Source organism: Coenobita brevimanus, chromosome 16 (assembly GCF_032717465.1).
Source record: "Coenobita brevimanus isolate Jiangsu-jjx chromosome 16, ASM3271746v2, whole genome shotgun sequence".
Lineage (NCBI taxonomy): Eukaryota > Metazoa > Arthropoda > Malacostraca > Decapoda > Coenobitidae > Coenobita > Coenobita brevimanus.
Genome location: NC_136969.1, coordinates 26469149 through 26479148, shown reverse-complemented (window position 1 = coordinate 26479148; position 10000 = coordinate 26469149).

Genomic DNA, 10000 nt, shown 5'->3' with positions numbered 1-10000 from the left:
GAAGAAGGAACTGTGGGAAACGAAACAGAAGGAACGAAGGGGAAAAAAAAAAGACGAAGAAATAAAAGAAAGAGTAAGAAAGAAGAAATGAAAGAAGTGATAGGAAAAAAAGAGGAGGGAAAGAGAGGAGGGGACAGGTCGTGAGGAGAGAAAAAGAGAGGAGGAAAATCGTGAGGTGGAGGAGGGAGGGAATCGTGAGCGTGGAGAGAGAGAGAGAGAGAGAGAGAGGTGGGGAGTTGAAAGAAAATATGACAAATAAAGAGAAGGAAGGTAGGAGGAAGAGAATGAAGATGAGGAAAGAAAAGAATACAGCTAGAGAGAGAGAGAGAGAGAGAGAGAGAGAGAGTAGGTACTGCGTAGTTGGTATGCTTCGATTTTGCTATTTCACTTAGTAACTCTACCCAGACTGGCGCGTGGAGAGAGAGAGAGAGAGAGAGAGAGAGAGTTAATATATCATGCAATCTGACACTCCCTCTTACTGTACTCACCTACCCCCCCCTCTCTCTCTCTCTCTCTCTCTCTCTCTCTCTCTCCTTACCACACTCAACTATATATTCCTTCCTTTCTCCCTCCCTTTATTCTCCTTCTCTCTCTTCTTCCTTTCTCCTCCCTCCCTCCCTCTTCCCTCCCTCCCTCCCTCCCGTAACCAGTTCACCTGTATGCCCTCCATATACTGGTTTTAGAGGGAGGGAGGGAGGGAGATAGAGAGAGGAGGAGGAGGGAGGAAAGAAGAGGGCAGGTGTGATGGAGGGAGGAGGGAAAGGAGGGAAGAAAGAAGAGCAAGAAGAACTGAGGGAGAGAGGAAGGGAAGAAGGAAGGGAGGGAGGGAAGAAGGAATATGGAGAAAGAAGGAAGGAAGGGAAGAGAGAGAGAGAGGGGGGGCGAACTTCCATTAATATAACTACCACCATCCACAACCACCACTACCACCATCAACAACCACCACTATAACCACTTTTACTACCACGATCCACAACTGGTACTGTCATTAATAGTACAGCTACCACAACTACCACCATCCACAACCACCACTACCAACATTTTTACTACCATCATCGCTAACCTGAACTACCATCATCTACAACTATTACTATCATTACTACTACAACTATCATAACTACCACCAACCACAACCACAACTACCAACATTACATCACCCACTACCACCACTTTTACTACAACCATCCCGAACCATATCTACCACAATTACCACCACAGCCAGTACTGACAGCTACCACCACTACCACCACCACCACCACAGTTACCAATAATTCAGTCATCCCTACCACAGTAACCAACGCCACTGCCTCATTTTACACTGCAACCACTATTTTACCACAACCACAACTACCACAACTACCACCACCACCACCACCACAACTACCACACTTCGTCTCAGTCAGGGTACTTTTTCAGTCTTCCATATAGGTCTGGGGGCTCATTATTCTGTCTGTCTGTCTGTCTGTCTGTCTCTCTCTCTCTCTCTCTCTCTCTCTCTCGTATCATTCAGACTTGAGATCAAGAAGATTATAAAGTCTGGTTGTTTGAAAGTGAGAGAGAGAGAGAGAGAAAGAGCATGTAGGGATCTTTTTATGTCTAGTTAACAAGGCACATATTCACCGTTATGAGAGAGAGAGAGAGAGAGAGAGAGAGAGAGAGAGAGAGGGAAGGGGGGGGGAGAATCACATAGCTTTTATGGTCCATTCGAGGTGATCAGGACTTAATGCTACAGAATCTCTTTTTGAGAGAGAGAGAGAGAGAGTGAGGGGGGGGGAAGTAAGTGGTTTAGTGAGAAACTGATAGGCAGGTAGGTGAGTGGGTGGGTAGGTAGGTAGGTAGGTAAGTAGGTAGATAGGTAGGTAGTAGGTAGGTAAGGGGTAGGAGGGTTGTAGGTAAGTTGGTACTGTAAGTTGGTAAGTAGGTAGGTAGATTGACAGATGGTAGGACGGTAGGTAGGTAGGTAAGTGAAGGGTCGGTAGATATTTTGAAGTGGTGGGTAGGATGGAAAGTAAGTAGGTAGGTAAGTAGGTAGGTAGGTAGGTAAGTGGGTAGGTAGGTAGGTAGGTAGGTAAGTAATTAAGTGGGTAGGTAGATAGGTAGGTAGATAGGTAAGTAATTAAGTAGGTAGCATGGAATAGGATCGGAGGTAGGTATATACAGGTAAATAGGATAAAGAAATAAATTACAAGTATTATAAGCAGAATCTAAAAAAAAAAAAAAAAAGATACATATGAAAGTGAAATAAGGATGTAACAGAAGAAAAATAAGTGAGAGAGAGAGAGAGAGAGAGAGGGGAAGAGAAATATAGTGAGAAATATGGAGTGATAAATGAATGGAATAAACGATAAAGGTGAGGTAATTAGGGATCAGGTGAAGGCGACAGGTGGACAGGTGAGGCGGAAAGCAGGTGAGAGAGAGAGAGAGAGAGAGAGAGAGAGAGAGAGAGAGAGAGAGAGAGATTGAGAAGAGAATAAGAATGAAGGAAACAGTAATAATAATAATAATAATAATAATAAATACTGGAGGACAAGAATAAGGTAAAGACGAGGAGGAAAGAAGGGAGTGAGAGGGAGAGAACTAAGCGTGGAGGAAAAGAAGGGAGGGAGGGAGGGAAGGAGGGAATGCCGGAGACAGGAGGAGAGTGGTTGTGAAGGAGGGAAAAATTATCCTGAGAGAGAGAGAGAGAGAGAGAGAGCTGTTTCCCTGCTTACCACATGTCCTTCTCAACCTACTCTTCTTTCTCCTGTTTTTCTCTCCTCCCTCTCCTCTCACCTGTCCATTATTCCATCTTCTTCCTCCCTTTCTTCCTCTTCTTCCTTCTTGCTGGCTTCATTTCCTTTCTCTCCTTCTCTTTCTTCTTTCTTCTCTTCCCTCCTTCCAACCCTCCCTCCTTTCTCCTATCCTTCCTATCTTCTCTCTCAGCTTCCTCTGTTTCCTTTCATTCCTGTCTCTTCTTTGTCTTTTTCCCCCGTTTTCTCAACTTTTTTTCCCTCTTTTCTTCCTGTAAATATCTTGCAGTCTTTCATCTTGCTGTCTACTCGTTTACTAAGCCTTTCACTTTGTCTTTTTTTTTTTTCCTTTTTTTCTTTACTTACCTTCTAAGTCTTGATTACATGAAATTGAATGAGCTATAGTTGTTATTGTAGTTCTTGCTGCTGCTAAATACCCGTTTGTCCAGCTGAGCAGACCTATCGACAACGCGTAAGCAATTGCGGGGTCTTCCTGCAGATACAGAAGAGTACAGGGGAAAGGAAATATTAAGAGGGCCGTTGGTCCTCTCTTGGCTGTTTGTTATAGGGAAGGATTGACGTAACAAACAAAACCAGAGTAAGTTAAAGACAAGGATAGTATAGCAGGAAGGGAGGGGAATGGGGAGGACGGACTGCAAGAGAGGGAAATTTCAGCCTGCAGTCTACCGGGTTCACGTTCATACTGGGATTACAAAACAAAACAACAACAGTATCAACAGCAGGAGCAACGACAACGACTTATTTTCTCTGTCCCATATTTTACACATTCCGTTCTGTTGATATTTTGCCTTGGCTCCGCGTGTCACTTGTCTTCTCTCAGGTGTGTGTGTGTGTGTGTGTGTGTGTGTGTGTGTGTGTGTGTGTGTGTGTGTGTGTGTGTGTGTGTGTGCAACATAGGACACTACCCTCACCTGCCCTACCTCACCTGTGTCACCTGTCTTCCTTCATTCTCGTGTCTCCTCCCTCCCTTCCTCCCTCCCTGCCTCACCTGTCTCACCTGTCCCCCTTCCTCCCTCACACTCGCTCCCACGGTTATCCTTCCTCACCTCCCTGCCCACATCCTTTCTCTTCATCCACTCTCTTTGGATTCCCTCTTTCTCATTTACACACACACACATATATAAAATTGTGTGTGTGTGTGTGTGTGTGTGTGTGTGTGTGTGTGTGTGTGTGTGTGTGTGTGTGTGTCCCTCCAGCTTCCCCCTTTTTTCTCCCCTTCTTTTCTTTGTTCCACCTATTCTCCACTTTCCTCCTCCTCGCGTTTCATTCATCTCTTCCATCGTATCGCCTTTCCCCTTTACTCTCTTATTCTCTTCACTTCTTTTCTCTTTCCTCCTTCTCTTCCTACCTCTTTCTGTCGTCTTTCCTCTTTTCCCTCCCCAACTTTCCACTGTCTCTCTTCTTCCCTCTGCCATTTTTCCTTCTTTTTATATTTCCTTCATTCACTCCCTTTGTTTTTCTCCTTTCCTTCCTTCCTTCTTTGTCTTTCCATTTCATTCCTTCTCTCCCTTCATCTACTCTCTCCTGTTCCTTCCTTCCTTTTTCTTCTCTCCATTTCCTCTCTCCTTTGTTCTGCTTCCCTCCACCTCTCATTTTACTCCTCCATCCTATTGTCTTTCTCATTTTACTTCCTTCCAAGTCTTTATCTTTCGTACCGTTCCCTCCTTTATTTTGTGTTCGCCTTCTGTTCCCTATCATTTGCCTCCTCCCATCTCTCTCTCTCTCTCTCTCTCTCTCTCTCTCTCTCTCTCTCTCTCTCTCTCTCTCTCTCTCTCTCTCAGTTCCCCAACCTTTCCCCTCTTTCATTGCTCTCTCTATTCCTATCATCATTCCCTTCCTCCCCTCAATTTCCTCTCTTTTATTCTCTCTCTCCCTCCATTCTCTCACTGTCTCTAATTACATTCTTTTCCTCGTTTACTTCCTTCTCAATTTTCTTTTACGGTTATTCTTTCTCTCTTATCTTCGTGTATTTATATAATTTTATAATTAATCTTTCTCCTTAGTTCTCTTGATTTTACTAATTACATTGTCTCTGTCTCTGTCTGCCTGCCTGTCTGTCTGTCTGCATGTATGTATGTATGTCTCTCTCTCTCTCTCTCTTTCTGATTTTATATATATATATATATATATATATATATATATATATATATATATATATATATATATATATATATACGTACATACAATATATGTTTGTGTTTGTGTGCGTGTTTGCGTGTGTGTGGGTGGGGTGGGCGTGGTTCCATCTGCGTTCATCCACCAGAAATGAGAGAGAGAGAGAGAGAGAGAGAGAGAGAGAGAGAGAGAGAGAGAGAGAGAGAGAAATGGAATTTGCTAGAAGTGTTTACGTGTGAGATTTATAGTCAGTTTGTTAGTTAGTTAGTGTGTGTGTGTGTGTGTGTGTGTGTGTGTGTGTGTGTGTGTGTGTGTGTGTGAGAGAGAGAGAGAGAGAGAGAGAGAGAGAGAGAGAGCTCGGACGGCTACTGTGCGCGATGTGTGTGTGTGCGTTCATGTGTACATAAAAAGGCTGGAGGGAAGGGAAGGGAAGGGAAGGGAAGGGAGGAGAAAAGAAGAGAAGAGAAGGGAGGGGAGGGGGGGAAGGGGAAATGGTGTGTGGGGGAGAGGAAGAAAAGGGGAGGAAAGAAACGATGGGGAGGGAAGGGATGAATATGAGGAAAGGGAGGTAGGGAGAGAGAGAGAAGCCTGAGGGGAGGGGAGGGGAAGAGAAGGGAGGGAAGGGAGGGGGGGAGGAGAGAACAAGAAATGAGGGAGGGGGAATGGAACAGGTTAAATGGGGAGGGGAGGGGAGGGGAGGGGGGAGGGTCAGTGGGTCCTGGAGAGAGAGAGAGAGAGAGAGAGAGGTTTACTTTTGTTTACCTGTGAAATGTTTGGATGGTGTGTGTGTGTGTGTGTGTGTGTGTGTGTGTGTGTGTGTGTGTGTGCATTTGACTTTACATTAGACAAGGGTATAAATAAACATACCCTCCCCTATATGGAGAGAGAGAGAGAGAGAGAGAAGAGAGAGAGAGAGAGAGAGAGAGAGAGTTTGCATGCGTAGTTATTCATGTGTGGTTGTATATGTATGAATTTGTGTGTGTGTGTGTGTGTGTGTGTGTACTGTGTCTGTTTATGTACTTAGCTGCTCGTAAAACACACCTGCCTACCAGTACACACACACACACACACACACACACACACACACACACACACACACACACACACACACACACACACACACACATCCAATCACATTTCTACAGCATCTTTTATGACATCATTTAATGGAACTTCATAAAAAAGATGAGTCTCTCTCTCTCTCTCTCTCTCTCTCTCTCTCTCTCTCTCTCTCTCGTTTAAGGTTTTAATTTGCAGTGGGATTAGAGCAAAATATTATATAAGAGAGAGAGAGAGAGAACCATGCAAGAATATAACAAACACCAGACGTCAATAAAACACAAAAACGCAAGATATAGAAGAAAAACAGATAAACACATGGAAGAAAAAACAGGACATGAAAGCAACAGTCTAGGAAAAACAGACATGAAAAATAGACAGGAGAAATAGACAGGAAAATAGATAGGAAAAATAAATAGGAAAAATGGACAGGAAAAATAGGTAGAATAAATAGACAGGAAAAATAGATAGAAAAAATAGACAGAAAAAATAGACAGGAAAAATAGATAGAAAAAATAGACAGGAAAAATAGATAGAAAGAATGACAGAAATCCGGGACGACAGACAGTGGATAGAAAGAAAAATACTGACAGAAGGGAATATTGGGAATGAATAACTGAGATTCCAAAAGATAGAAAAAAATATATTGATAGAAAAGAATGAAAAAATAATAATAACAAAACCAGATTGAAAAAAAATTGAGATCTGGAAACGAAAAATATATTGATGAAAAAATAACACGTGTAAAATAAAATAAAAAATAAATATGAAACGAAAAAAATAACTGTGCAGATGAGAGAGAGAGAGAGAGAGAGAGAGAGAGAGAGAGAGAATAAATAATAGGAGATGACTTCATAGGGTGAAAGATGACCAAGCAAGACATACCAAAAGCTCTTAACAATGCCTTCAACTCTCTCTCTCTCTCTCTCTCTCTCTCTCTCTCTCTCTCTCCATTCTTTCCTTGATCTGAAGTTTCATTCTTCCTCCTCCTCCTCCTCCTCCTCTTATTTTTCTCTTCCTTTCTCATCCATTTTAGGCCGTGATGGGATGTGACTGAAAAGGATTGAGAGAGAGAGAGAGAGAAGGAAGGATGGAAGGAAGGAGGGGAGGGGGAAGGAAGATTGGTTGGGGAAGGGAGAGGGAGAAAGAAGGGGAAAGAATGAGGGAGGAAGGGAGGGAGGAAGATAATCCCAAGAATAATACTACTTTCCTCCCTTCTTAATCCCTTTCTCCTCCTCCCCTCTCTTTCTCCCTCCCTTCGTCATCATTCTTTCAACCCTTTGTCCATTGTGCAATTCTCTCTCTCTCTCTCTCTCTCTCTCTCTCTCTCTCTCTCTCTCTCTCTCTCTCTCTCTCTCTTTGTATATTACAACCTACTAACTTAACAAACTGTAGAGTCAGTGTTGTCTTTGTATATATAAACCTCTCTCTCTCTCTCTCTCTCTCTCTCTCTCTCTCTCTCTCTCTCTTGACCCAGCCGAGTTGAAGGGTCAGACTAACGGGGTTCAGCGGCACCTCGGTATAACGGACACAGACAAAAAAAAAAAAAGGAAATAAAAAAAATAATGGTTTTGGAATAATAATATAATGTATGAGAGTAATGGAAATGGGAGAAAATGGTAGGGAAAATCTGTACCATATATTAGAAGGTGGTAATGGTAGTTAGGTTTATTATTATTATTATTATTATTATCATCATCATCATCATCATCATCATCATCATCATCATCCTTATCCTCATCATCATTTGCTTTTTCTGCGAAATATTTTTCCTCGTCAGAATAATAATAATAATAATAATAATGATAATAATAATAATGTGTGTGTGTGTGTGTGTGAACTTGTTGAGTCATTCTGCTGCTAATGACGAAGGAAAATAGGACCATTGGGAATAAATCAATGAGGTAAATACGTCAGAGATTTTAATAAGTCTATGGAGGAAGGAAGTCCTCTGGGGGAAATGGTCCAGGTGGAAGCCTAAAATAGATAAAAGTAGATGCACGGGAGAGAATTAGTCTGTGAGAGAGAGATTGATGGGGGAAAGGGTCTATGAGAAAGATAGGTCCATGAGGAAGATAGGTCCACGAGGAAGGTAGGTTCATGAGGAAGATAGGTCCATGAGGAAGATAGGTCCATGAGGAAGATAGGTCCACGAGGAAGGTAGGTCCATGAGGAAGATAGGTCCATGAGGAAGATAGGTCCGTGGGGAAGATAGGTCCATGAGGAAGATAGGTCCGTGAGAAAGATAGGTCCACGAGGAAGATAGGTCCGTGTGGAAGATAGGTCCATGAGGAAGATAGGTCCACGAGGAAGATAGGTCCATGAGGAAGATAGGTCCATGAGGAAGATAGGTCCACGAGGAAGATAGGTCCATGAGGAAGATAGGTCCATGAGGAAGATAGGTCCATGAGGAAGATAGGTCCATGAGGGAGATAGGTCCATGAGGAAGATAGGTCCATGAGGGAGATAGGTCCATGAGGAAGATAGGTCCATGGGGAGGATAGGTCCACGAGGCAGATAGGTCCATGGGGAAGATAGGTCCATGAGAGAGAGAGAGAGAGAGAGAGGCCCCTTACCCTGATCCAAGTCCTCAGAGATAGCGAAGAGCTCCATGGGAAACAGGACTTAAATAGTGACAGATATACAGATTACACAGACTTCACGAGTAGTTGTTGTAGTAGTAGTAATTATAATAGTAGTAGCAGTAGTATAGCGACAGGAATTTTTTTCTCTCTCTCTCTCTCTCTCAGATCGAGCGTTCAATTCCCGTAGATTTTATTCCCCTCCCAATCCACCCCAATGACAACACTAAAGCTCACCCTTATATTAACATCTGTGGCGATTTATTTTCCATTTTCTCTCTCTCTCTCTCTCTCTCCAGGCGATTTTATTCAGCTTGGGAGAGGCGTAGAGCTGGAGGGGTTGGTTACAGCCTCCCTTAAACCCTTCAATACGACAAGAATCCCTAAATCTTTCCCTAAAATCCCTAAATTGAGTGAAATCGTCTGGAGAGATCAGGGTTTAAGATAGAGTTGTCCTCGTACTGAAGGGACTAAGATTAAAGATAGATTAAAGATAGATTAAATACAGGATAAGATAGATTAAAGATGGATTAAAGATAGATTAAAGAAAGGATAAGATATATTAAAGATGGATTAAAGATAGGATAAGAGATTAAAGATAGATTAAAGATAGATTAAAGAAAGGATAAGACAGATTAAAGATAGATTAAAGATAGGATAAGATAGATTAAAGATAGATTAAATTTAGGATAAGATAGATTAAAGATAGGATAAGATAGATTAAAGATAGATTAAATTTAGGATAAGATAGATTAAAGATAGGATAAGATAGATTAAAGATAGATTAAATTTAGGATAAGATAGATTAAAGATAGGATAAGGTAGATTAAAGATAGATGAAGCCTTTAGGATATTCAGACTTTATCATGTCAAACTATTTTCCTCAAAAAAAAACAAAAGGAAAATAAAAATAAAAATGATGGAGAGATTTTGAGGGAAAGATTTTGGGTGTGACGAGTTAGAGAGAGAGAGAGAGAGAGAGAGAGAGAGAGAGAGAGAGTCAAACTTAAGACTTGTAGCATGAAAGAAAAATACGAGAGAGAGAGAGAGAGAGAGAGAGAGAGAGAGAGAGAGAGAGAGAGAGAGAGAGAATAGATCAAGGAGAAAGGGAAATGTAAAGAGAGAGAAAAGAGAGAGAGAAAGATAAATAGAGAGGGAGAGAAGGGGAGAGAGAGAGAGAGATAAAGAGAGAGGAAGGAAAACATCGCTCAAGATGGCAACACCGTGTCCTCCAAATATTGCCATAAGGGTGGGAGTTGCCAAAAAATAATTGGATCCCTTATTTTCTTTACATTTATCATTTATAGCAACTAAAGCCAATAAATCTAAATGAAAATAGAGTTAGATGATGTTAGAATTAGAATAAATTGAGTTAGAAAGTTAGTTTTATGAAATCCTCTGATCTCCATATGGCAAGAGTGGTGTGGCCCGCAGCTAGTCATTTGTTTCTTTGCTAGTTTATCTTTCTTAACTTTCCCTCTAATTTCTGTATAT